Source organism: Heterodontus francisci, chromosome 26 (assembly GCF_036365525.1).
Source record: "Heterodontus francisci isolate sHetFra1 chromosome 26, sHetFra1.hap1, whole genome shotgun sequence".
NCBI classification, from domain to species: domain Eukaryota; kingdom Metazoa; phylum Chordata; class Chondrichthyes; order Heterodontiformes; family Heterodontidae; genus Heterodontus; species Heterodontus francisci.
The window spans coordinates 17,438,348-17,466,292 of record NC_090396.1 but is presented as its reverse complement, the minus strand read 5'-3'; the positions used below and the strand labels follow the sequence as shown (position 1 = coordinate 17,466,292).

The 27,945-nt window shown below is 57.9% G+C and overlaps 1 protein-coding gene across 1 annotated transcript in view; it reads left to right on the top strand.

Moving 5' to 3' along the window:
• LOC137384203 (ras-related protein Rab-37-like) overlaps positions 1-27,945 on the top strand; it is a 277,885-nt gene that overhangs the window by 14,039 nt on the left and 235,901 nt on the right. The window lies entirely within an intron of this gene.

Here is a 27,945-nt window from a genome sequence, read left to right as displayed (position 1 = left end):
ACTGATATATAACTAAAATAACTTAAGGGCTAGTTTTCTAAGGATGGGGAAAACATGCCTGCAAGCAAGGCATATCAAAAATGTTTACACTGACTGAATTTAATGAGCAGAAAATTACAGGCAGGTACTGTCAGCAGGCAAGGTTGGCACATACCCAGTAAATGATTGCTTAACACAATCTATAAAAAATTAAAAACTTATGCCTGTGTTGCTTCCTAGCAATTCCTTACATTATAATTTCCTACATCCATATTTACAATGAAACTTTTCAGGCTGTAATCACGTTCTTCCACCAGTGGAGGTGCTGCAGCACCACTATTGGCAGGAGGGTATAATGACAGTGTGACAAGTTTACATAGACAGTTTCCATTGTGAATACAGACATAGGAATTTATAATAGAAATATTAAATTAAGAACATGTGGATTGAAGTACATCTGTGTATGGTGGTCCAATTACCTCCTGCCCTTTAATCCAATTTTTCCTCAATACTACATTTACACCTAACTCTCTATCGGCAATGTCACGATTGATTAGCATTTTATTAACTATGCTGTGTGTATCTGCCTCAAATATTGTAGAAGTTCAGTTGTAGACTGTGAAGAAAATGCATTAGATAAATCAGTTTCACCACCTGCCATAGACAGATTGCTGGGTTATAGTTTAGCAAAGGACCAAATGCTTCAAATGTACTGGAATTTCCAACATTTAAAAAGCTTTACACATTCTAAAGAGTGGCACACATTTCAGAAAGTATTTTAGTGCAATCTTTAGCATGCTAGTGAACGTATTTTCATGAAACTAAATCAACATCTGGGAGTATGCTACAAAGCTTCTCCTAACAGAACGATCTTGAACACAATCCTATATACTCAGTGTAGAGTTCTCACTTTCATTTGATGTCTGACTGTCATGAGGGAGTGCTGCCTGAATTCAATGTGAGAGTCCATGATTTACCATTAAATTGGGGTGTGTTACAAATAGTACCAACCAGTTGCAAGCCTGCTCAATAAAATGACAGCATACCATGTCTTGTAAGAGTACCTTATTTCGCTGTAAGGGTCTTTTACCTGATCCCCAGGATCCCCAGGGATTGAAATTCATCACTGGCCAGTTTCATGTACAAAAGCTGCAATGCACTGGCTGTGTGTGTCCGACCCAGGAGGTTCAAGTCCAGCCCAAAACTGGGCCACTGACCTCATTTAAATAAGGTGGGTGGGTTGCCGGCTCCTACCATGCTTCTTCATGCAGCTTGCTCTTCAATATTCATGGTGTTTGGCAATCTGCCTCACCAGAAAGGGCCTGAGGGAAGGGAAGGACAGCTGGTGGAGGTGGGGGATGGGAAGGACATCAGACGGCACAAGTGCCAGGGAGCCAGAATAACATTCCCTCTCCTCCGGGCTCCTCGTAAATTAAAAAATATATTTGTTAAAGCTCATCATTTCAGTGGGGTCGGTTCCTCAGGCTGTATCCACACCAGGTAAAGCTGAGTGGAGCGAGACCCACACCCGCTCCCCTCCTTGGGGCACCAATCACTGAGGTGGTCCTAAAACAGGCATAGGCCCTTATTTTACATGTGTGAGGGGCCTGGCATCTGTTTTAGACAGCCACCAAGTACACCCGAAAAATTGTCCAATCCAATTTCCCTTTCCTGGGGGCACGAGGCATTGGTCCCTGAATTTGAGGCTCATTGCACCCATTTTACATTAACAAAATGTCTCATCCTAGACTTAACCCAGGTTAATCACAAGCTCAACCAAATTAAATCAGTTCTAGGCTCAAGCAGATCAATAATAGACTCAATCAAGTCAACCAAAGACATGAATAAATCAATAGTAAACTCAACCAAATCAAATTGTAAATTCAAGTCAATTATAGAGTCACTCAGATCAATCATACATATATAAGATTATTGTTTATTCAGCAGAGTAACTGTCGAGATTCCCTGTTTCTTCAGGGTAAGGGTCACTCACTGTGTAACTATACGGAGTTACTGTTTTTTTCAGCAGAATATGGGTTACTCATGGTGTAAATGTACAGAGACACTGTTTATTCAACAGGATAAGGGTTACTTATTGCATAACTGTACAGAACTACTGTTTATTCAGGGTAAGGGTGACTGACTGCGTAAATATACAGAGTTACTGTTCATTGAGCATAGGGGTAAATAAAGATGACAAATTGTCATCAGGTGTGGCAGGTCATGTGTTCTCTGCAGATTGAGCCAATCGGTACTGCAGATATGAGCGATTCCCTCTTTCACATTGAAGAATATTTTGGAAGTTCACTGTATATACAAATCGTTCTAAACATTTTATGCAAGACATTTCCTCAGTTACTATAAATCTTTATGCGTCTATCTGGGTACTCCGCCTCTTCTGCCAAAGTTACTCCGACAAATTAGAGGAGTCCCTGAGATATTTCTTAGCACAGCTCTGGTGTATGGGGTATAGAGCAAACAAGTGTATGCAGCTGGGTATATTAGTGATTCATCAGCAGGACATTAAGCATTCTGATTGGCTCTAATATTCTAGCAACCAAGTAGAAAAAAACACATCACTGCTTCTGCCACAACTCTGAGAAAATCGGACCAAGCCTCCTTGTCAATCATTCTTGCTTGTTACTCATCCCAAATCAGGGTCAGCCCCAGTGAAGTGGTAGCACCTTTGCCTCTGAGTCCCACTCAAGAGTTTGGGGCTGGATTTTATCCAGCCCTTGGAACCAAGCTAGGAGGCGGGGGCAGACAAAATGGCGTGTGATGGCGTCTGGCAGCGTGTCCGACATTGTCCTGCCCCCATGCCATTTTGTCTATGACAGGCACTATGGTAGACAGGAGGTCCAATGGGAGACTAATTGAGCCCATTAAGGACCACTTAAGGGCCACCTCCAGTCTCCACTGGCATTTAGCCAATGTCAGAGGGACCCAGTGCCACATGGAGGCACTGCCAGGTGAGACTGGCGGCCTCCTAGTGAGTTCGGGGAAGACAGGCCCTCCTACTTAGCCACTCTGTGGACCATGGAGAGACTCAAAGGCTGCAAGGGCCCCCCCAGTACTGCTGCTGAAAGACCCCCTCCCCCCCGACACGCTCAGTAGTGATCACCACCCCCCACCCCCATCACCGGGGCCTGCCAGAGTGGCCCCACCAGCCTGACCCCACTCACCTGTCTTCTGGGGCCTTTTCAAAGGCTGCTCCTGGTCCCAGGCCTCCTGCAATGCAAGCGGGATCTTGACCCTTAAAGGGGACGCCATCCCCGATGGTAGGCAGTTAATTGCCCGCCCGCCATTGAATTCGGCCGGAGATCTGAATAAGGACCGAGGCGGGGTCACCCACCCACTCCACTTTTCGGTTCATCACCAGGACCCTCTTCGCCAAAATAAAACGCAGCCCTTGAGCACAAAATTTAGACTGAGGGAGTGCTGCACTATCAGAGATGCTGTCTTTCAGATGAGGTGTTAAACGGAGGTCCTGTCTGTCCTCGCAGGTGGATGTGAAGGATCCCATGGCACTATCTCTCCCCGATGTCCTGACCAATATTTATCTCTCAATCAACATCACTAAAACAGTTGGCTGTAAAGTGCTTTTTGATGTCCTGAGGTTGTGAATGGTGCTATATAAATGCACATTCTTTCTTTCTTCCAAGTCTAATGAAAACATAATGAACACAAAAAAATTAAGAACTTCTGAAAACATCTGAGCCTTAGAACACAAAAGAACAAGATTTTAGCTACAGATGGTGCATTGTGTGCAGTTTGTGGCACCCCATTGTAGGAAAGAGCTACAAGCAATGTAAAAAGTGCATTGTAGATTCATCAGAACATAGGAAATAGGAGCTGGAGTAGTCCATTCAGCCCATCAAGCCTGCTCTGCCCTTCAAACAGATCATGGCTGATCATCTACCTCTATGCCATTTTTCCCTACTATCCCCATATCCCTTGATGTCATTAGTATCCAAAAATCTTACAATTTCAGTCTTAAACATGCTCAATGATTGAGCTTCCACAGCCCTCTGGGGTAGAGAATTTCAAAGATTCACCACCCTCTGAGTGAAGAAATTCCTCCTCATCTCAGTCTTAAATAGCCTCCCCCTTATTCTGAGACAGTGTGCCCTGGTTGAAGACTCACCAACCAGTGGAAACATCCAATCCACATCTACCCTGTCACGCCTTGTAAGAATTTTATAAGTTTGAATGAGATCAGCTCTCATTCTTTGAAACTCTGCAGAATATAGGCCCAGTTTCTCCGATCTCTCCTGATAAAACAATCCCGCCATCCCAGGGATTAGTTTGGTGAGCCTCTGCTGCACTCCCTCTATGGCAAGTATATCATAGATATATATTCCTTAGATAAGGAGAGCAAAACTGTGCAGAGTCTCACCAAAGCTCCATACAATTGCAGCAAGACATCTTTACGCCTGTACTCAAATCCCCTTGTAATGAAGGCCAACATACCTTTTATTTGTTTGTTTCATGGGATGTGGACATCACTGGCCAGGCCAGCATTTATTGCCCATCCTTAATTGCCCTTGAGAAGGAGGTGGTGAGCGGCCTTCTTGAACCACTGCAGTAGGTACACCCACAGTGCTGTTAGGTAGGGAGTTCCAGGATTTTGACCTAGCGACAGCGAAGGAACGGCAATATAGTTCCAAGTTGTTCCAGTACAGCTACAACAATGGCATCTACCCTGCAATGTGGAAAATTGCCCAGGTATCTCTGTTTTCTATCTGTTAACCAATTCTCAATCCATTGCAGTATATTACCCCAATCCCATGTGCTCTAATTTTGTTCACTAACCTCCTGTGTGGGACCTTATCGAAAGCCTTCTGAAAATCCAAATACACCACACCCACTGGCTCTCCTTTATCTATACTACAAGTAACATCTCAAAAAACTCCAACAGGTTTGTCAAACATGATTTCCCTTTCATAAATCCATGTTGACTCCGCCCAATCATATCATTATTTTCCAAGTGTCCAGTTATCACATCCTTTATAATAGATTCTAACATTTTACCGACTACTGATGTCAAACTAACAGGTCTGTACTTCTCTGTTTTCTCTCTCGCTCCCTTCTTAAATAATAGGGATAGATTTGCTACTTTCTAGTCTGCAGGAAACCTTCTAGAATCAATTGAACTTTGAAAGATAACCACTAATGCATCTACTATCTCTATAGCCACCGCCTTCAATACTCTGGGATGTAGCTCATCTGGTCCAGGGGATTTATCAACTTTCAATCCAGCTAATTTTTCGTGTACTACCTCTATATTGATACTAATTTATCTCAGTTCCTCATTTTTACAAGTCCCTTAATATTTCTGGGACATTTTCGGTATCTTCCTCCGTGAAGACAGGCCGCACGCCTTAAAGCCACTGTGATCTTCCACACAGTGGCTTATTTACATGGCTGGGATGGCCCACTCCCCCCAATCATATGGAGGTGGCGGGCTGTCCGACACCAGCAAAGGGCAGCCAGCCCCATCGGCATATTTACATTTTTAAAGATACGCCTCCCCAAAATTTATCAAATAAAATTCTCAAGCCCCTTTCCCACCCACCCAATAACAATTACATTAACTATTTGCCCTTCCTCCCCCCAAAACACCTTTTAAATCGGACCTTCCCCCTGACTGCACAAAGTTTAAAGTTCACCCTTTCCCACCATCCTCTACACTCATTATGTTTATTTGACCCCATTCCCCCCCACCCCCGCACTGGAAATCTTAACTCCTCCCCCCTCCCCACCAATTTCACACCGGCTTTGCCCAGACATGGAATTGAAAGCGCGGGAGTGACGGCCACCACACTAAGGATCGCGGCAGGCCCGAAGGATTCAAGGTAAGTTCATTTAAGTTTATTCAGCTCATTAATTTAAATATTGAAATTGAGATCCCGTCGCCAATAGTGGGTCGGGAGAGTGGGGCCGCCACGGGGCCTCACCGCGGCCGGGAGGATGGGGCCGTGCCCTCTAAGCATCGAGCTCTGTGGTGGGCCTTTGCTGCAACCATCTTCCGGCCCCCACACAACACGGAGTCCGCATCGTGGGCTTGGTAAAATCCAGCCCAAAGTAATTGCTTAGTTTCTCCGTCAATTCCTCATTCTCCTCCACAAACTCTCCTGTCTCCCCCTATATTTGAATCCACATTTGTCCATGCTAATCTTTTCCTTTTCACATACCTAGAGAAGCTTTTACAGTCTATCTTTGTGTTTCCATCTAGCTTGCATTCATATTCTCTTTTCCATTTCTTTTTCAGTTTCTTGGTCCTCCTTTGCTGGATTCTAAATTGCTCCAAATCCTTGGGCTTACCACTTTTTCCAGCAACCTTATAAGCCACTTCCTTTCATCAAATGCAATCTTTGACTTCTATTGTTAGCCATGGTTGATTCACCTTTTCTGTTGGGTTTTTGTGTCTTAGAGGAATGTATATTTGTTGTTCATGAGGATGTTACCAGGGATGACAGGCTACAGTTATGGAGAAAATCATGAGAAGTTAGGGATTTTTTCTTTAGGACTGAGGTGGTTAAGGGATACCATGGTAAATGTATTCTAAATGATGGAGGGTTTTTGATGGGATCAATAGTGATTGATTGTTTCCACTGGTCAGTCATTCATTTCGAAGAAGGCAGAACTTTAAAATAATCAGATGAATTAAAGGGGAGGTGAGAAAACGATCTTTACATAGAAAGGGGTTAGAATGTGGGAATGTCTTTCACAAATCATTGTTGTAGCCTATTCTTTGAATTCTTTTAAGGGGAAAGGGGGCGAAGATACTGTCTGAAGCATGTCCTGACTCCTTTTATGACATGACATCCCAAGTATCCTGTGGTAAACCCTTCAAAGTATTGTAGCTAGTCTTCCAATCAGTATTGTGGAGGTGACCCAGTTTGTTCCAGCACTGCAGAGCATGTGTTTGCTCAGTGCAGAATCTGCTGACCTCTGATGTTCCCTCAAGCGGTGCAGAAAATTCACAGAAGCAATACTACGTGCAAGTCTAGCAAACAAATAGGACATTTTCCTTCCCGGGCATCCAGTATCAGTGTCAAAGACTCACAGTTCAGATAAGGCAGAATACAGTTCTTTGTATATCCCCTAACATTAGAGTCATAGAGTCATAGAGTTATCTCTTCTCTTTGGGCCTCCTTATCTCGAGAGACAATGGATACGCGCCTGGAGGTGGTCAGTGGTTTGTGAAGCAGCGCCTGGAGTGGCTATAAAGGCCAATTCTGGAGTGACAGGCTCTTCCACAGGTGCTGCAGAGAAATTTGTTTGTTGGGGCTGTTGCACAGTTGGCTCTCCCCTTGCGCCTCTGTCTTTTTTCCTGCCAACTACTAAGTCTCTTCGACTCGCCACAATTTAGCCCTGTCTTTATGGCTGCCCGCCAGCTCTGGCGAATGCTGGCAACTGACTCCCACGACTTGTGATCAATGTCACACGATTTCATGTCGCGTTTGCAGACGTCTTTATAACGGAGACATGGACGGCCGGTGGGTCTGATACCAGTGGCGAGCTCGCTGTACAATGTGTCTTTGGGGATCCTGCCATCTTCCATGCGGCTCACATGGCCAAGCCATCTCAAGCGCCGCTGACTCAGTAGTGTGTATAAGCTGGGGATGTTGGCCGCTTCAAGGACTTCTGTGTTGGAGATATAGTCCTGCCACCTGATGCCAAGTATTCTCCGAAGGCAGCGAAGATGGAATGAATTGAGACGTCGCTCTTGGCTGGCATACGTTGTCCAGGCCTCGCTGCCGTAGAGCAAGGTACTGAGGACACAGGCCTGATACACTCGGACTTTTGTGTTCCGTGTCAGTGCGCCATTTTCCCACACTCTCTTGGCCAGTCTGAACATAGCAGTGGAAGCCTTACCCATGCGCTTGTTGATTTCTGCATCTAGAGACAGGTTACTGGTGATAGTTGAGCCTAGGTAGGTGAACTCTTGAACCACTTCCAGAGCGTGGTCGCCAATATTGATGGATGGAGCATTTCTGACATCCTGCCCCATGATGTTCGTTTTCTTGAGGCTGATGGTTAGGCCAAATTCATTGCAGGCAGACGCAAACCTGTCGATGAGACTCTGCAGGCATTCTTCAGTGTGAGATGTTAAAGCAGCATCGTCAGCAAAGAGGAGTTCTCTGATGAGGACTTTCCGTACTTTGGACTTCGCTCTTAGACGGGCAAGGTTGAACAACCTGCCCCCTGATCTTGTGTGGAGGAAAATTCCTTCTTCAGAGGATTTGAACGCATGTGAAAGCAGCAGGGAGAAGAAAATCCCAAAAAGTGTGGGTGCGAGAACACAGCCCTGTTTCACACCACTCAGGATAGGAAAGGGCTCTGATGAGGAGCCACCATGTTGAATTGTGCCTTTCATATTGTCATGGAATGAGGTGATGATACTTAGTAGCTTTGGTGGACATCCGATCTTTTCTAGTAGTCTGAAGAGACCACGTCTGCTGACGAGGTCAAAGGCTTTGGTGAGATCAATGAAAGCAATGTAGAGGGGCATCTGTTGTTCACGGCATTTCTCCTGTATCTGACGAAGGGAGAACAGCATGTCAATAGTCGATCTCTCTGCACGAAAGCCACACTGTGCCTCATAGAGTTATACAGCATAGAAATAGGCCCTTTGGCCCATCGTGCCTGTGCCGGCCATCAAGTACCTAACTATTCTAAACCCATTTTCCGGCACTTGGCCCGTAGCCTTGTATACTATGCCGTTTCAAGTGCTCATCTAAATACTCCTTAAATGTTGTGAGGATTTCTGCCTCTACCACCTCTTCAGGTAGTGTGTTCCAGATTCCAACCACCCTCTGGGTGAAATAATTTTTCCTCAAATCCCCTCTATACCTCCTGCCCCTTACCTTAAATCTATGCCCCCGAGTTATTGACCCCCCCGCTAACGGAAAAGGTTTCTTCCTATCTAACCCATCAATGCCCCTCATAATTTTGTATACCTCAATCGTATCTCCCCTCAGCCTTCTCTGCTCTAAGGAAAACAACCCTAGCCTTTTCAGTCTCTCTTCAGAGCTGAAATGCTGCAGCCCAGGCAACATCCTGGTGAATCTCCTCTGCACCCTCTCCAGTGCAATCACATCCTTCCTATAGTGTGGTGACCAGAACTGTACGCAGTACTCCAGCTGTGGCCTAACTAACGTTTTATACAGCTCCATCATAACCTCCCTGCTGTTATATTCTATGCCTCGGCTAATAAAGGCAAGTATCTCATATGCCTTCCTAACCACCTTATCTACCTGTGGTGCTGCCTTCAGTGATCTATGGACCAGCACACCAAGGTCCCTCTGACCCTTTGTACTTCCTAGGGTCCTACCATCCATTGTATATTCCCTTGCCTTGTTAGTCCTCCCAAAATGCATCACCTCACACCTCTCAGGATTAAATTCCATTTGCCACAGCTCCGCCCATCTTACCAGCCCCTCGATATCGTCCTGTAATCTAAGGCTTTCCTCCTCACTATTTACAACACCATCAATTTCTGCGTCATCTGCAAACTTATTGAACATACCTCCTATATTCACGTCTAAATCATTAATCTACACTACAAACAGCAAGGTCCCAGCACCGATCCCTGTGGTACACCACTGGTCACAGGCTTCCACTCGCAAAAACAACCCTCGACCATCACCCTCTGTCTCCTGCCACTAAGCCAATTTTGGATTCAATTTGCCAAATTGCCCTGGATCCCATGGGCTCTTACCTTCTTAACCAATCTCCCATGTGGGACCTTATCAAAAGCGAAATTACATTTCAACCCCAAAGGAATAAATCATGACTTCTGTAGTCTGTCAATTTTCTTCTTCCACACGAGACTAAAGGCAGGTTTGCACTGGGTTTGTACATTCTAGGAGATGGACGAGACTGCCTTAACTCATTTCAAATGTAACATTTCATCCTCTCAATTTGGACTACATTTAAACTCAAGTCTCAGATTTGAAAATACAAAGCTTAACACATTGCAAGATTCCCCCAGTCCCCCTCCCCCCACTGAAACCCTAACCAACCTGAGTCCTCCCTGTAATGCCCCTTTAAATACAGCACTCTAGATCATGGGCCTGATACTCATTCATAATGAGCAAGAAAGAAAGAAGGAACTTGTATTTAATTAGCACTTTTCACAAGCTCAAGACATCACAAAGTATTTTACAGCCAACTTTTGAAGGAAATGCAACAGCCAATTTGTACACAGCAAGCTCCCACAAGCAGCACTGTAAAATGACCAGAGAATCAGAGAATGGTTACGACACAGAAGGAGGCCATTTGGCTCATCATGTCGATGCCAGCTCTCTTCAAGAGCAACTCATCTAGTCCCACTCTCGTGCTCTTTCCCCATAGCCCTGCTAATTTTCTCACTTCAGGTGCTTATCCAATTCCCTTTAGCCTCGATTGAATCTGCCTCCACCACACTCTCAGGCAGTGCATTCTGATCCTAACCACTCACTGTGTAAAAATGTTTTGCCTCAAGTCACCTTTTGTTCTTTTGCCAATCACCTTAAATCGGTGTCCTCTGGTCTTGACCCTTCTGCCAATGGGAACAGTTTCTCCCGATCGACTCTGTCTAGACTCCTCTATCAAATCTCCTCTCGACTTTCTCTTTAAGGAGAACAACCCCAGCTTCTCCAAGCTATCCACGTAACTGAAGTCCCTCATCCCTGAAACTATTCTCGTAAATCGTTTCTGCACCCTCTCTAATTCTTAAAGATCCTTCCTAAAGTGTGGTGCCTAAAATTGAACACAATACTTCAGTTGAGACTGAAACAGTGTTTTATAAAAGTTCATCATAACGTCCTTATTTTTGTACTCTGCCTCTATTTATAAAGCCCAGGATCCCGTACGTCTTTCTAACCACTTTCTAAACCTGCCCCGCCACCTTCAATGATTTATGCACATATACCCCTGGTCTCTACTCTTGCACCCCCTTCAGAATTGTACCCTTTATTTTATATTGCCTCTTCTCATTCTTCCTACCAAAATGTATCACTTCACATTTCTCTGTATTAAATTTGATCTGCCACATGTCCACCCATTTCACCAGCCCATTTATGTCTATCACTATCCTCCTCACAGTTCACAATACTTCCAAGCTTTGTCTAATATTCCCAAGTTTAAGAGATAAATATTGACCAGGACGCTGGGGAGAATTCCTTTGCTCATCTTTGAAATCATGTCATGGGATCTTTTAACATCCGCCTGAGTGGACGGACAGAGCGTCTATTTAACGTCTCATCTATAAAACTGCACCTGAAATGTCAGCCTACATTTAGGCTCAAATCTCTAGCACTTGAACCCATGAACTCCTGGTTCAGAGCAGAGAGTGCTACCAACTGAGTAAAAGCTGTCACTGTAAGATTACATGCATTTCTGACCATAACTAGCTTGGAATATCTCTGGTATTAAGGCAGTGTGGTTGAGTAGGGGGATATTTGAAGGCCCCGAGCAGAGTTCAGCTGCCATTGATTTACAAACAGCTAATGAACAAAGCCCTGCTGTGAATGTCGAGTTGAGTGGCCGCTCCCAGCTCCCTGCCTGTTAAAGCGTGGCTACCCGACCCGTACCCGATTAGACCCAACGACATGTGTCAAGTTCAGGTCGTGTCGGGTCTCTCTTCCGAGTCCAGCATTCAGGCGTGAGTCGGGTCGGGCTAGATGTGGACAGTGCTGCCTTGCTCCGGAAAGTTATCTTCAACTGAACATTCAGGTCAAGGTGGGAAACGTACAGTCTGGACTCCGCACTCTGTAGTGAGCGAGTGAGCGTCTCTATGACGTCATCGCACTCATGCTGTAGCTTCCATGCATCCAAAAGTGATTCTACACTGCAATGCACTACGGATGCTCGTGTGTGAAAGTTCGGGGGAGGGGGTGGAATGCCGTTGGTTCCTGGTGATGAGATCAAGCTCAGATTCCCAACTCCATCTGCACAATTCTTCAGGAATCGCCTGCTGCCGGAACGGATGAACAGGATCACAACATTTGGACAAGGTAGAGCACAATAACCTGTTTGATATCATTAACTTTATTATGGTGGTCAGGTTGGGAGCAGAAAAAAATTAAAGGACTCGGGCCTGGCTTGGGTTCGGGTTGGATGTGGTCGGGTCGGGGCCTGGTCGGGTTTCAATTTTATACCCGAGCAGGCCTTTACTGCCTGTTGCCCTGATCCAGCGCCGTTTGCAGTAGTTAGGGTTGCCAAACCATCGCAATTGTGCTGGCGTTTCCATAAAAATCATAGGGGAATTAAAACAGATAATGTATTTTAGTTTCATTTTCTTTGAAGACTTTTTTATATTGGTTGTTTGAAATGGGGGAGGGGAGGCTGTTTGTCTGACAGTCAATCAGATAATGAAGAGTCTGTTCACTTTCTTGTTGGCGAGGGGAGGTGGGGCACCACAAGGATGGACGTGTCAGATGACCAATGCCCTGAGCATGGGGGTGGGGTGATTGGTGGCACAAAGTCATGTGATGAATCCTCTCTGGAATATGTTCAATCAGAGTTGGCATGGAACAGCCAGGCCCTGTGGTTTAGGCCCTGCTGGTCACTAGTAATTCCAGCACAGAAAGATGAGCACAATACAGCAGCTGCTCCAGGTGACCTTTGACTTCTAGGAAGCAGTGTGATTCATTCCTCCTGTTTAATAGGGACTGGATGTGCAACAGTTCTGGCATGTTCACAGTCTCCTTGATGTAAAACGACCCTTTGCTGCTAAGGTGCACCATCTCTATGAAGAACGCATTTGCTAAATCCTTTCCCATTTGTTCACAAGGGCACCAAAAGATGATGTAAATGTCAAAGCACATCATCCATTGACTGCTCCATAGGCGTCACTGCCTCAAACATGCTGACTGCCCAGTTCTACCTGTTCCCCAGGAACTCTCCCATCATAACACAGGCTCATCAGGTTTTACAGCAGGGAGCAGCTTTTGTTGAAACAAACATCACGAGCTTCAACCACCCCCGACCTCCAGCTACTAAATCTATTGGCTGATAGTGGCACAGTTAAAGGTTGGGTAACCTTGGTGAGTGGCACACACTGAAGCCCAAGAGACCACCACAGGTTACACCAATAGGTCTAGGGATGTAGATGTTTAGGGCACAGAGTGGGGATTTGCGGGTCAGTGTACAGTCTCTGAGCAATTTTAGATCCTGCTAATCAGGTAGAAATTAGATCAATCTTCCAATGGCAGGATACAGACCAGAAATATAGATTACAGCAAGGAAATGAGATAGCAGCAAAGCAGAGAGGGGGCAGGACAGAGAGAGAGGGGGCAGAGAGGGGGCAGAGCAGAGAGAGAGGGGCAGAGAGGGGGCAGGGCAGAGAGGGGGCAGGGCAGAGAGGGGGCAGGATAGAGAGGGGGCAGCGCTGAGAGAGGGCTGGACATAGAGGGGGCAGGACAGAGAGAGAGGGGGCAGAGAGGGGGCAGGGCAGAGAGGGGGCAGGACAGAGAGAGAGGGGGCAGGGCAGAGAGAGAGGGGGCAGAGAGGGGGCAGGGCAGAGAGGGGACAGGGCAGAGAGGGGACAGGACGGAGAGGGGGCAGGACAGAGAGGGGGCAGGGCAGAGAGGGGACAGGGCAGAGAGGGGGCAGGAGAGGGGGCAGGGCAGAGAGGGGGCAGGAGAGGGGGCAGGGCAGAGAGGGGACAGGGCAGAGAGGGGACAGGAAAGAGAGGGGGCAGGGCAGAGACGGGACAGGGCAGAGAGGGGGCAGGAGAGGGGGCAGGGCAGAAAGGGGACAGGGCAGAGAGGGGACAGGACAGAGAGGGGGCAGGACAGAGAGAGAGGGGGCAGAGGGGGCAGGGCAGAGAGGGGGCAGGGCAGAGAGGGGGCAGGACAGAGAGGGGGCAGAGCTGAGAGAGGGCAGGACAGAGAGGGGGCAGGGCATGGAGTGAGGGGGCAGGACAGAGAGAGAGGGGGCAGGGTAGAGAGAGAGGGGGCAGGGCAGAGAGAGAGGGGGCAGAGAGGGGGCAGGGCAGAGAGGGGACAGGGCAGAAAGGGGACAGGACAGAGAGGGGGCAGGACAGAGAGGGGGCAGGGCAGAGAGGGGACAGGGCAGAGAGGGGGCAGGAGAGGGGGCAGGGCAGAGAGGGGACAGGGCAGAGAGGTGACAGAACAGAGAGGGGGCAGGACAGAGAGGGGGCAGGGCAGAGAGGGGACAGGGCAGAGAGGGGGCAGGGCATAGAGTGAGGGGGCAGGACAGAGAGAGAGGGGGCAGGGTAGAGAGAGAGGGGGCAGGGCAGAGAGAGAGGGGGCAGAGAGGGGGCAGGGCAGAGAGGGGACAGGGCAGAGAGGGGACAGGACAGAGAGGGGGCATGGCAGAGAGGGGACAGGGCAGAGAGGGGGCAGGAGAGGGGGCAGGGCAGAGAGGGGACAGGGCAGAGAGGGGACAGGACAGAGAGGGGGCAGGACAGAGAGAGAGGGGGCATGAGGGGGCAGGACAGAGAGGGGGCAGGGCAGAGAGGGGGCGGGAGAGGGGGCAGGGCAGAGAGGGGAAAGGACAGAGAGGGGGCAGGGCAGAGAGGTGGCAGGAGAGGGGGCAGGGCAGAGAGGGGAAAGGACAGAGAGGGGGCAGGGCAGAGAGGTGGCAGGAGAGGGGGCAGGGCAGAGAGGGGACAGGGCAGAGAGGGGACAGGACAGAGAGGGGGCAGGGCAGAGAGGGGGCAGGAGAGGGGGCAGGGCAGAGAGGGGGCAGGAGAGGGGGCAGGGCAGAGAGGGGGCAGGGCAGAGAGGGGACAGGACAGAGAGGGGGCAGGGCAGAGAGGGGACAGGACAGAGAGGGGGCAAGAGAGGGGGCAGGGCAGAGAGGGGACAGGGCAGAGAGAAGACAGAGCAGAGAGAGGGCAGGACAGAGAGGGGGCAGGGCAGAGAGGGGGCAGGACAGAGAGGGGGCAGGACAGAGAGGGGGCAGGGCAGAGAGAGGGCAGGGCAGAGAGGGGGCAGGAGAGGGGGCAGGAGAGAGAGGGGGCAGGAGAGGGGGCAGGACAGAGAGGGGGCAGGACAGAGAGGGGTCAGGGCAGAGAGGAGGCAGGGCAGAGAGGGGTCAGGACAGAGAGGGGGCAGGGCAGAGAGGTCAGGGCAAAGAGGGGGCAGGGCAGAGTGAGGGCAGGGCAGAGAGGGGGCAGGAGAGGGGGCAGGAGAGAGAGGGGGCAGGAGAGGGGGCAGGACAGAGAGGGGGCAGCACAGAGAGGGGTCAGGGCAGAGAGGTGGCAGGGCAGAGAGGGGTCAGGACAGAGAGGGGGCAGGGCAGACACAGGGCAGAGCAGAGAGAGTGCAGGGCAGAGAGGGGGCAGGAGAGGGGGCAGGACAGAGAGGGGACAGGAGAGGGGGCAGGACAGAGAGGGGGCAGGAGAGCGGGCAGCACTGAGAGGGGTCAGGGCAGAGAACAGGCAGGGCAGAGCGGGGTCAGGAGAGGGGGCAGGTCAGAGAGGGGACAGGACAGAGAGGGGGCAGGGAAGAGAGAGGGCAGAGCAGAGGGGGAGCAGGGGAGAGAGAGGGCAGGGCAGAGGGGGAGCAGGAGAGGAGAGGGTGCAGGGCAGAGAGGGGGCAGGAGAGGGGGCAGGGCAGAGAGGGGGCAGGAGAGGGGGCAGGGCAGAGAGGGGGCAGGGCAGAGAGGGGACAGGACAGAGAGGGGGCAGGGCAGAGAGGGGACAGGACAGAGAGGGGGCAGGAGAGGGGGCAGGGCAGAGAGGGGACAGGGCAGAGAGAAGACAGAGCAGAGAGAGGGCAGGACAGAGAGGGGGCAGGGCTGAGAGAGGGCAGGACAGAGAGGGGGCAGGACAGAGAGGGGGCAGGGCAGAGAGTGAGGGGGCAGGACAGAGAGAGAGGGGGCAGAGAGGGGGCAGGGCAGAGAGAGAGGGGGCAGAGAGGGTGCAGGATAGAGAGGGGACGACAGAGAGAGAGGGGGCAGAGAGGGGGCAGGGCAGAGAGGGGGCAGTACCGAGAGGGGGCAGGACAGAGAGGGGGCAGGGCAGAGAGAGGGCAGGGCAGAGAGGGGGCAGGAGAGGGGGCAGGAGAGGGGGCAGGACAGAGAGGGGGCAGGACAGAGAGGGGTCAGGGCAGAGAGGAGGCAGGGCAGAGAGGGGTCAGGACAGAGAGGGGGCAGGGCAGAGAGAGGTCAGGGCAAAGAGGGGGCAGGGCAGAGAGAGGGCAGGGCAGAGAGGGGGCAGGAGAGGGGGCAGGGGAGAGAGGGGGCAGGAGAGGGGGCAGGACAGAGAGGGGGCAGGACAGAGAGGGGTCAGGGCAGAGAGGAGGCAGGGCAGAGAGGGGTCAGGACAGAGAGGGGGCAGGGCAGGCACAGGGCAGAGCAGAGAGAGTGCAGGGCAGAGAGGGGGCAGGAGAGGGGGCAGGAGAGAGAGGGGACAGGAGAGGGGGCAGGACAGAGAGGGGACAGGAGAGGGGGCAGGACAGAGAGGGGGCAGGAGAGCGGGCAGCACAGAGAGGGGTCAGGGCAGAGAAGAGGCAGGGCAGAGAGGGGTCAGGAGAGGGGGCAGGTCAGAGAGGGGACAGGACAGAGAGGGGGCAGGGAAGAGAGAGGGCAGAGCAGAAGGGGAGAAGGGGAGAGGGAGGGCAGGGCAGAGGGAGGGCAGGAGAGAGAGGGCAGAGCAGAGGGACGGCAGGAGGGGGCAGGGCAGAGAGGGGACAGGGCAGAGAGGGGGCAGGAGAGGGGGCAGGGCAGAGAGGGGACAGGGCAGAGAGAAGACAGAGCAGAGTGAGGGCAGGGCAGAGGGGGGGCAGGAGAGGGGACAGGGGAGAGAGAGGGCAGGGCAGAGGGGGAGCAGGGGAGAGAGAGGGCAGGGCAGAGGGAGGGCAGGAGAGAGAGGGCAGAGCAGAGGGACGGCAGGAGGGGGCAGGGCAGAGAGAGGGCAGGAAAGGGGGCAGGGCAGAGAGGGGACAGGGCAGAGAGAAGACAGAGCAGAGCGAGGGCAGGGCAGAGGGGGGGGCAGGAGAGGGGACAGGGCAGAGAGGGGGCAGTGCAGAGAGGGGGCAGGACAGAGAGGGGGCAGGGCAGAGAGGGGGCAGGGCAGAGAGGGGTCAGGACAGAGAGGGGACAGGGCAGAGAGGGTGTAGGACAGAGAGGGGACAGGGCAGAGAGGGGGCAGGACAGCGAGGGGACAGGGCAGAGAGGGGACAGGGCAGAGAGGGGGCAGGGCAGAGAGGGGTCAGGAGAGGGGGCAGGTCAGAGAGGGGGCAGGGCAGAGCGGGGGCAGGACAGAGAGGGGACAGGGCAGAGAGGGGGCAGGGCAGACAGGAGGCAGGGCAGAGAGGGGTCAGGAGAGGGGGCAGGGCAGAGAGGGGGCAGGACAGAGAGGGGACAGGGCAGAGAGGAGGCAGGGCAGAGAGAGGGCAGGGCAGAGGGAGGGCAGGAGAGGGGGCAGGGGAGAGAGAGGGCAGAGCAGAGGGGGTCAGGAGAGGGGGCAGGGCAGAGAGGGGACAGTGCAGAGAGGGGGCAGGAGAGGGGGCAGGGCAGAGAGGGGACAGGGGAGAGAGAGGGCAGGGCAGAGGGGGGGGGCAGGAGAGGGGGCAGGGCAGAGATGGGACAGGGCAGAGACAGGGCAGGGCAGAGAGAAGGCAGAGCAGAGAGAGAGGGTGGGACAGAGAGGGGGCAGGGCAGAGAGGGGACATGGCAGAGAGAAGGCAGAGCAGAGAGAGAGGGTGGGACAGAGAGGGGGCAGGACAGTGAGGGGGCAGGGCAGAGAGAGAGGGTGGGGCAGAGAGGGGGCAGGACACAGAGAGAGGGTGGGGCAGAGAGGGGGCAGGACAGAGAGGGGGCAGGGCAGAGAGGGGGCAGGAGAGGGGGCAGGGCAGAGAGGGGGCAGGAGAGGGGGCAGGGCAGAGAGGGGGCAGGGCAGAGAGGGGACAGGACAGAGAGGGGGCAGGGCAGAGAGGGGACAGGACAGAGAGGGGGCAAGAGAGGGGGCAGGGCAGAGAGGGGACAGGGCAGAGAGAAGACAGAGCAGAGAGAGGGCAGGACAGAGAGGGGGCAGGGCAGAGAGGGGGCAGGACAGAGAGGGGGCAGGACAGAGAGGGGGCAGGGCAGAGAGAGGGCAGGGCAGAGAGGGGGCAGGAGAGGGGGCAGGAGAGAGAGGGGGCAGGAGAGGGGGCAGGACAGAGAGGGGGCAGGACAGAGAGGGGTCAGGGCAGAGAGGAGGCAGGGCAGAGAGGGGTCAGGACAGAGAGGGGGCAGGGCAGAGAGGTCAGGGCAAAGAGGGGGCAGGGCAGAGTGAGGGCAGGGCAGAGAGGGGGCAGGAGAGGGGGCAGGAGAGAGAGGGGGCAGGAGAGGGGGCAGGACAGAGAGGGGGCAGCACAGAGAGGGGTCAGGGCAGAGAGGTGGCAGGGCAGAGAGGGGTCAGGACAGAGAGGGGGCAGGGCAGACACAGGGCAGAGCAGAGAGAGTGCAGGGCAGAGAGGGGGCAGGAGAGGGGGCAGGACAGAGAGGGGACAGGAGAGGGGGCAGGACAGAGAGGGGGCAGGAGAGCGGGCAGCACTGAGAGGGGTCAGGGCAGAGAACAGGCAGGGCAGAGCGGGGTCAGGAGAGGGGGCAGGTCAGAGAGGGGACAGGACAGAGAGGGGGCAGGGAAGAGAGAGGGCAGAGCAGAGGGGGAGCAGGGGAGAGAGAGGGCAGGGCAGAGGGGGAGCAGGAGAGGAGAGGGTGCAGGGCAGAGAGGGGGCAGGAGAGGGGGCAGGGCAGAGAGGGGGCAGGAGAGGGGGCAGGGCAGAGAGGGGGCAGGGCAGAGAGGGGACAGGACAGAGAGGGGGCAGGGCAGAGAGGGGACAGGACAGAGAGGGGGCAGGAGAGGGGGCAGGGCAGAGAGGGGACAGGGCAGAGAGAAGACAGAGCAGAGAGAGGGCAGGACAGAGAGGGGGCAGGGCTGAGAGAGGGCAGGACAGAGAGGGGGCAGGACAGAGAGGGGGCAGGGCAGAGAGTGAGGGGGCAGGACAGAGAGAGAGGGGGCAGAGAGGGGGCAGGGCAGAGAGAGAGGGGGCAGAGAGGGTGCAGGATAGAGAGGGGACGACAGAGAGAGAGGGGGCAGAGAGGGGGCAGGGCAGAGAGGGGGCAGTACCGAGAGGGGGCAGGACAGAGAGGGGGCAGGGCAGAGAGAGGGCAGGGCAGAGAGGGGGCAGGAGAGGGGGCAGGAGAGGGGGCAGGACAGAGAGGGGGCAGGACAGAGAGGGGTCAGGGCAGAGAGGAGGCAGGGCAGAGAGGGGTCAGGACAGAGAGGGGGCAGGGCAGAGAGAGGTCAGGGCAAAGAGGGGGCAGGGCAGAGAGAGGGCAGGGCAGAGAGGGGGCAGGAGAGGGGGCAGGGGAGAGAGGGGGCAGGAGAGGGGGCAGGACAGAGAGGGGGCAGGACAGAGAGGGGTCAGGGCAGAGAGGAGGCAGGGCAGAGAGGGGTCAGGACAGAGAGGGGGCAGGGCAGGCACAGGGCAGAGCAGAGAGAGTGCAGGGCAGAGAGGGGGCAGGAGAGGGGGCAGGAGAGAGAGGGGACAGGAGAGGGGGCAGGACAGAGAGGGGACAGGAGAGGGGGCAGGACAGAGAGGGGGCAGGAGAGCGGGCAGCACAGAGAGGGGTCAGGGCAGAGAAGAGGCAGGGCAGAGAGGGGTCAGGAGAGGGGGCAGGTCAGAGAGGGGACAGGACAGAGAGGGGGCAGGGAAGAGAGAGGGCAGAGCAGAAGGGGAGAAGGGGAGAGGGAGGGCAGGGCAGAGGGAGGGCAGGAGAGAGAGGGCAGAGCAGAGGGACGGCAGGAGGGGGCAGGGCAGAGAGGGGACAGGGCAGAGAGGGGGCAGGAGAGGGGGCAGGGCAGAGAGGGGACAGGGCAGAGAGAAGACAGAGCAGAGTGAGGGCAGGGCAGAGGGGGGGCAGGAGAGGGGACAGGGGAGAGAGAGGGCAGGGCAGAGGGGGAGCAGGGGAGAGAGAGGGCAGGGCAGAGGGAGGGCAGGAGAGAGAGGGCAGAGCAGAGGGACGGCAGGAGGGGGCAGGGCAGAGAGAGGGCAGGAAAGGGGGCAGGGCAGAGAGGGGACAGGGCAGAGAGAAGACAGAGCAGAGCGAGGGCAGGGCAGAGGGGGGGGCAGGAGAGGGGACAGGGCAGAGAGGGGGCAGTGCAGAGAGGGGGCAGGACAGAGAGGGGGCAGGGCAGAGAGGGGGCAGGGCAGAGAGGGGTCAGGACAGAGAGGGGACAGGGCAGAGAGGGTGTAGGACAGAGAGGGGACAGGGCAGAGAGGGGGCAGGACAGCGAGGGGACAGGGCAGAGAGGGGACAGGGCAGAGAGGGGGCAGGGCAGAGAGGGGTCAGGAGAGGGGGCAGGTCAGAGAGGGGGCAGGGCAGAGCGGGGGCAGGACAGAGAGGGGACAGGGCAGAGAGGGGGCAGGGCAGACAGGAGGCAGGGCAGAGAGGGGTCAGGAGAGGGGGCAGGGCAGAGAGGGGGCAGGACAGAGAGGGGACAGGGCAGAGAGGAGGCAGGGCAGAGAGAGGGCAGGGCAGAGGGAGGGCAGGAGAGGGGGCAGGGGAGAGAGAGGGCAGAGCAGAGGGGGTCAGGAGAGGGGGCAGGGCAGAGAGGGGACAGTGCAGAGAGGGGGCAGGAGAGGGGGCAGGGCAGAGAGGGGACAGGGGAGAGAGAGGGCAGGGCAGAGGGGGGGGGCAGGAGAGGGGGCAGGGCAGAGATGGGACAGGGCAGAGACAGGGCAGGGCAGAGAGAAGGCAGAGCAGAGAGAGAGGGTGGGACAGAGAGGGGGCAGGGCAGAGAGGGGACATGGCAGAGAGAAGGCAGAGCAGAGAGAGAGGGTGGGACAGAGAGGGGGCAGGACAGTGAGGGGGCAGGGCAGAGAGAGAGGGTGGGGCAGAGAGGGGGCAGGACACAGAGAGAGGGTGGGGCAGAGAGGGGGCAGGACAGAGAGGGGGCAGGGCAGAGAGAGTGGGTGGGGCAGAGAGGGGGCAGGACAGAGAGAGAGGGTGGGACAGAGAGGGGGCAGGGCAGAGAGGGGGCAGGGCAGAGAGAATGGGTGAGGCAGAGAGGGGGCAGGACACGGAGAGAGGGTGGGGCAGAGAGGGGGCAGCACAGAGAGGGGTCAGGGCAGAGAAGAGGCAGGGCAGAGAGGGGTCAGGAGAGGGGGCAGGTCAGAGAGGGGACAGGACAGAGAGGGGGCAGGGAAGAGAGAGGGCAGAGCAGAGGGGGAGCAGGGGAGAGAGAGGGCAGGGCAGAGGGGGAGCAGGGGAGAGAGAGGGCAGGGCAGAGGGAGGGCAGGAGAGAGAGGGCAAAGCAGAGGGACGGCAGGAGGGGGCAGGGCAGAGAGGGGACAGGGCAGAGAGGGGGCAGGAGAGGGGGCAGGGCAGAGAGGGGACAGGGCAGAGAGGGGACAGGACAGAGAGGGGGCAGGACAGAGAGAGAGGGGGCAGAGAGGGGGCAGGACAGAGAGGGGGCAGGGCAGAGGGAGGGCGGGAGAGAGAGGGCAAAGCAGAGGGACGGCAGGAGGGGGCAGGGCAGAGACAGGGCAGGGCAGTGAGGGGACAGGGCAGAGAGGGGGCAGGAGAGGGGGCAGGTCAGAGAGGGGACAGGACTGAGAGGGGGCAGGGAAGAGAGAGGGCAGAGCAGAAGGGGAGCAGGGGAGAGGGAGGGCAGGGCAGAGGGAGGGCAGGAGAGAGAGGGCAGAGCAGAGGGACGGCAGGAGGGGGCAGGGCAGAGAGGGGACAGGGCAGAGACAGGGCAGGGCAGAGAGGGGACAGGGCAGAGAGGGGGCAGGAGAGGGGGCAGGGCAGAGAGGGGACAGGGCAGAGAGAAGACAGAGCAGAGCGAGGGCAGGGCAGAGGGGGGGCAGGAGAGGGGACAGGGGAGAGAGAGGGCAGGGCAGAGGGGGAGCAGGGGAGAGAGAGGGCAGGGCAGAGGGAGGGCAGGAGATAGAGGGCAGAGCAGAGGGACGGCAGGAGGGGGCAGGGCAGAGAGGGGACAGGGCAGAGAGGGGGCAGGAGAGGGGGCAGGGCAGAGAGGGGACAGGGCAGAGAGAAGACAGAGCAGAGCGAGGGCAGGGCAGAGGGGGGGGGGCAGGGGAGGGGACAGGGCAGAGAGGGGGCAGTGCAGAGAGGGGGCAGGACAGAGAGGGGGCAGGGCAGAGAGGGGGCAGGACAGAGAGGGGTCAGGACAGAGAGGGGACAGGGCAGAGAGGGGGTAGGAGAGAGAGGGGACAGGGCAGAGAGGGGGCAGGACAGCGAGGGGACAGGGCAGAGAGGGGACAGGGCAGAGAGGGGGCAGGGCAGAGAGGGGTCAGGAGAGGGGGCAGGTCAGAGAGGGGGCAGGGCAGAGAGGGGGCAGGACAGAGAGGGGACAGGGCAGAGAGGGGGCAGGGCAGACAGGAGGCAGGGCAGAGAGGGGTCAGGAGAGGGGGCAGGGCAGAGAGGGGGCAGGACAGAGAAGGGACAGGGCAGAGAGGAGGCAGGGCAGAGAGGGGTCAGGAGAGGGGGCAGGGCAGAGAGGGGGCAGAGCAGAGAGAGGGCAGGGCAGAGAGGGGGCAGGGCAGAGAGGGGTCAGGAGAGGGGGCAGGTCAGAGAGGGGGCAGGGCAGAGAGGGGGCAGGACAGAGAGGGGACAGGGCAGAGAGGGGGCAGGGCAGACAGGAGGCAGGGCAGAGAGGGGTCAGGAGAGGGGGCAGGGCAGAGAGGGGGCAGGACAGAGAAGGGACAGGGCAGAGAGGAGGCAGGGCAGAGAGGGGTCAGGAGAGGGGGCAGGGCAGAGAGGGGGCAGAGCAGAGAGAGGGCAGGGCAGAGGGGGGGGCAGGGCAGAGAGTGGTCAGGGCAGAGAGGGGGCAGGAGAGGGGGCAGGACAGAGAGGGGGCAGGGCAGAGAGGGGGCAGGGCAGAGAGAGAGCAGGGCCGAGGGGGGAGCAGGACAGAGAGGGGGCAGAGCAGAGAGAGGGCAGGGCAGAGGGGGGGCAGGACAGAAAGAGGGCAGGGGAGGCGGCAGGAGAGAGAGGGGGCAGGAGAGGGGGCAGGGCAGAGAGAGGGCGGGGCAGAGAGAGGGCAGGAGAGGGGGCAGGAGAGAGAGGGGGCAGGAGAGGGGTCAGGGCAGAGAGGGGGCAGGGCAGAGAGAAGGCACAGCAGAGAGAGGGCAGGGCAGAGGGGGGGCACGAGAGGGGTCAGGGGAGAGAGAGGGCAGGGCTGAGGGGGGGCAGGAGAGGGGGCAGGGGAGAGAGAGGGCAGGGCAGAGGGAGGGCAGGAGAGGGGGCAGGGGAGAGAGAGGGCAGAGCAGAGGGGGGGCAGGGCAGAGAGGGGACAGTGCAGAGAGGGGGCAGGAGAGGGGGCAGGGCAGAGAGGGGACAGGGCAGAGAGAAGGCAGAGCAGAGAGAGGGCAGGGCGGGGGGGGGGGCAGGAGAGGGGACAGGGGAGAGAGAGGGCAGGGCAGAGGGGGGGGGCAGGAGAGGGGGCAGGGCAGAGATGGGACAGGGCAGAGACAGGGCAGGGCAGAGAGAAGGCAGAGCAGAGAGAGAGGGTGGGACAGAGAGGGGGCAGGGCAGAGAGGGGACATGGCAGAGAGAAGGCAGAGCAGAGAGAGAGGGTGGGACAGAGAGGGGGCAGGGCAGAGAGAGAGGGTGGGGCAGAGAGGGGGCAGGACACAGAGAGAGGGTGGGGCAGAGAGGGGGCAGGACAGAGAGGGGGCAGGGCAGAGAGAGTGGGTGGGGCAGAGAGGGGGCAGGACAGAGAGAGAGGGTGGGACAGAGAGGGGGCAGGGCAGAGAGGGGGCAGGGCAGAGAGAATGGGTGAGGCAGAGAGGGGGCAGGACACGGAGAGAGGGTGGGGCAGAGAGGGGGCAGCACAGAGAGGGGTCAGGGCAGAGAAGAGGCAGGGCAGAGAGGGGTCAGGAGAGGGGGCAGGTCAGAGAGGGGACAGGACAGAGAGGGGGCAGGGAAGAGAGAGGGCAGAGCAGAGGGGGAGCAGGGGAGAGAGAGGGCAGGGCAGAGGGGGAGCAGGGGAGAGAGAGGGCAGGGCAGAGGGAGGGCAGGAGAGAGAGGGCAAAGCAGAGGGACGGCAGGAGGGGGCAGGGCAGAGAGGGGACAGGGCAGAGAGGGGGCAGGAGAGGGGGCAGGGCAGAGAGGGGACAGGGCAGAGAGGGGACAGGACAGAGAGGGGGCAGGACAGAGAGAGAGGGGGCAGAGAGGGGGCAGGACAGAGAGGGGGCAGGGCAGAGGGAGGGCGGGAGAGAGAGGGCAAAGCAGAGGGACGGCAGGAGGGGGCAGGGCAGAGACAGGGCAGGGCAGTGAGGGGACAGGGCAGAGAGGGGGCAGGAGAGGGGGCAGGTCAGAGAGGGGACAGGACTGAGAGGGGGCAGGGAAGAGAGAGGGCAGAGCAGAAGGGGAGCAGGGGAGAGGGAGGGCAGGGCAGAGGGAGGGCAGGAGAGAGAGGGCAGAGCAGAGGGACAGCAGGAGGGGGCAGGGCAGAGAGGGGACAGGGCAGAGACAGGGCAGGGCAGAGAGGGGACAGGGCAGAGAGGGGGCAGGAGAGGGGGCAGGGCAGAGAGGGGACAGGGCAGAGAGAAGACAGAGCAGAGCGAGGGCAGGGCAGAGGGGGGGCAGGAGAGGGGACAGGGGAGAGAGAGGGCAGGGCAGAGGGGGAGCAGGGGAGAGAGAGGGCAGGGCAGAGGGAGGGCAGGAGATAGAGGGCAGAGCAGAGGGACGGCAGGAGGGGGCAGGGCAGAGAGGGGACAGGGCAGAGAGGGGGCAGGAGAGGGGGCAGGGCAGAGAGGGGACAGGGCAGAGAGAAGACAGAGCAGAGCGAGGGCAGGGCAGAGGGGGGGGGCAGGGGAGGGGACAGGGCAGAGAGGGGGCAGTGCAGAGAGGAGGCAGGACAGAGAGGGGGCAGGGCAGAGAGGGGGCAGGGCAGAGAGGGGTCAGGACAGAGAGGGGACAGGGCAGAGAGGGGGTAGGACAGAGAGGGGACAGGGCAGAGAGGGGGCAGGACAGCGAGGGGACAGGGCAGAGAGGGGACAGGGCAGAGAGGGGGCAGGGCAGAGAGGGGTCAGGAGAGGGGGCAGGTCAGAGAGGGGGCAGGGCAGAGATGGGGCAGGACAGAGAGGGGACAGGGCAGAGAGGGGGCAGGGCAGACAGGAGGCAGGGCAGAGAGGGGTCAGGAGAGGGGGCAGGGCAGAGAGGGGGCAGGACAGAGAAGGGACAGGGCAGAGAGGAGGCAGGGCAGAGAGGGGTCAGGAGAGGGGGCAGGGCAGAGAGGGGGCAGGAGAGGGGGCAGGTCAGAGAGGGGGCAGGGCAGAGAGGGGGCAGGACAGAGAGGGGACAGGGCAGAGAGGGGGCAGGGCAGACAGGAGGCAGGGCAGAGAGGGGTCAGGAGAGGGGGCAGGGCAGAGAGGGGGCAGGACAGAGAAGGGACAGGGCAGAGAGGAGGCAGGGCAGAGAGGGGTCAGGAGAGGGGGCAGGGCAGAGAGGGGGCAGAGCAGAGAGAGGGCAGGGCAGAGGGGGGGGCAGGGCAGAGAGTGGTCAGGGCAGAGAGGGGGCAGGAGAGGGGGCAGGACAGAGAGGGGGCAGGGCAGAGAGGGGGCAGGGCAGAGAGAGAGCAGGGCCGAGGGGGGAGCAGGACAGAGAGGGGGCAGAGCAGAGAGAGGGCAGGGCAGAGGGGGGGCAGGACAGAAAGAGGGCAGGGGAGGCGGCAGGAGAGAGAGGGGGCAGGAGAGGGGGCAGGGCAGAGAGAGGGCGGGGCAGAGAGGGGGCAGGAGAGGGGGCAGGAGAGAGAGGGGGCAGGAGAGGGGTCAGGGCAGAGAGGGGGCAGGGCAGAGAGAAGGCACAGCAGAGAGAGGGCAGGGCAGAGGGGGGGCACGAGAGGGGTCAGGGGAGAGAGAGGGCAGGGCTGAGGGGGGGCAGGAGAGGGGGCAGGGGAGAGAGAGGGCAGGGCAGAGGGAGGGCAGGAGAGGGGGCAGGGGAGAGAGAGGGCAGAGCAGAGGGGGGGCAGGGCAGAGAGGGGACAGTGCAGAGAGGGGGCAGGAGAGGGGGCAGGGCAGAGAGGGGACAGGGCAGAGAGAAGGCAGAGCAGAGAGAGGGCAGGGCGGGGGGGGTGGGGGGCAGGAGAGGGGACAGGGGAGAGAGAGGGCAGGGCAGAGGGGGGGGGCAGGAGAGGGGGCAGGGCAGAGATGGGACAGGGCAGAGACAGGGCAGGGCAGAGAGAAGGCAGAGCAGAGAGAGAGGGTGGGACAGAGAGGGGGCAGGGCAGAGAGGGGACATGGCAGAGAGAAGGCAGAGCAGAGAGAGAGGGTGGGACAGAGAGGGGGCAGGACAGTGAGGGGGCAGGGCAGAGAGAGAGGGTGGGGCAGAGAGGGGGCAGGACACAGAGAGAGGGTGGGGCAGAGAGGGGGCAGGACAGAGAGGGGGCAGGGCAGAGAGAGTGGGTGGGGCAGAGAGGGGGCAGGACAGAGAGAGAGGGTGGGACAGAGAGGGGGCAGGGCAGAGAGGGGGCAGGGCAGAGAGAATGGGTGAGGCAGAGAGGGGGCAGGACACGGAGAGAGGGTGGGGCAGAGAGGGGGCAGCACAGAGAGGGGTCAGGGCAGAGAAGAGGCAGGGCAGAGAGGGGTCAGGAGAGGGGGCAGGTCAGAGAGGGGACAGGACAGAGAGGGGGCAGGGAAGAGAGAGGGCAGAGCAGAGGGGGAGCTGGGGAGAGAGAGGGCAGGGCAGAGGGGGAGCAGGGGAGAGAGAGGGCAGGGCAGAGGGAGGGCAGGAGAGAGAGGGCAAAGCAGAGGGACGGCAGGAGGGGGCAGGGCAGAGAGGGGACAGGGCAGAGAGGGGGCAGGAGAGGGGGCAGGGCAGAGAGGGGACAGGGCAGAGAGGGGACAGGACAGAGAGGGGGCAGGACAGAGAGAGAGGGGGCAGAGAGGGGGCAGGACAGAGAGGGGGCAGGGCAGAGGGAGGGCGGGAGAGAGAGGGCAAAGCAGAGGGACGGCAGGAGGGGGCAGGGCAGAGACAGGGCAGGGCAGTGAGGGGACAGGGCAGAGAGGGGGCAGGAGAGGGGGCAGGTCAGAGAGGGGACAGGACTGAGAGGGGGCAGGGAAGAGAGAGGGCAGAGCAGAAGGGGAGCAGGGGAGAGGGAGGGCAGGGCAGAGGGAGGGCAGGAGAGAGAGGGCAGAGCAGAGGGACGGTAGGAGGGGGCAGGGCAGAGAGGGGACAGGGCAGAGACAGGGCAGGGCAGAGAGGGGACAGGGCAGAGAGGGGGCAGGAGAGGGGGCAGGGCAGAGAGGGGACAGGGCAGAGAGAAGACAGAGCAGAGCGAGGGCAGGGCAGAGGGGGGGCAGGAGAGGGGACAGGGGAGAGAGAGGGCAGGGCAGAGGGGGAGCAGGGGAGAGAGAGGGCAGGGCAGAGGGAGGGCAGGAGATAGAGGGCAGAGCAGAGGGACGGCAGGAGGGGGCAGGGCAGAGAGGGGACAGGGCAGAGAGGGGGCAGGAGAGGGGGCAGGGCAGAGAGGGGACAGGGCAGAGATGGGGCAGGACAGAGAGGGGACAGGGCAGAGAGGGGGTAGGACAGAGAGGGGACAGGGCAGAGAGGGGGTAGGACAGAGAGGGGACAGGGCAGAGAGGGGTCAGGACAGAGAGGGGACAGGGCAGAGAGGGGGTAGGACAGAGAGGGGACAGGGCAGAGAGGGGGCAGGACAGCGAGGGGACAGGGCAGAGAGGGGGTAGGACAGAGAGGGGACAGGGCAGAGAGGGGGCAGGACAGCGAGGGGACAGGGCAGAGAGGGGACAAAGCAGAGAGGGGGCAGGGGAGGGGACAGGGCAGAGAGGGGGCAGTGCAGAGAGGGGGCAGGACAGAGAGGGGGCAGGGCAGAGAGGGGGCAGGGCAGAGAGGGGTCAGGACAGAGAGGGGACAGGGCAGAGAGGGGGTAGGACAGAGAGGGGACAGGGCAGAGAGGGGGCAGGACAGCGAGGGGACAGGGCAGAGAGGGGACAGGGCAGAGAGGGGGCAGGGCAGAGAGGGGTCAGGAGA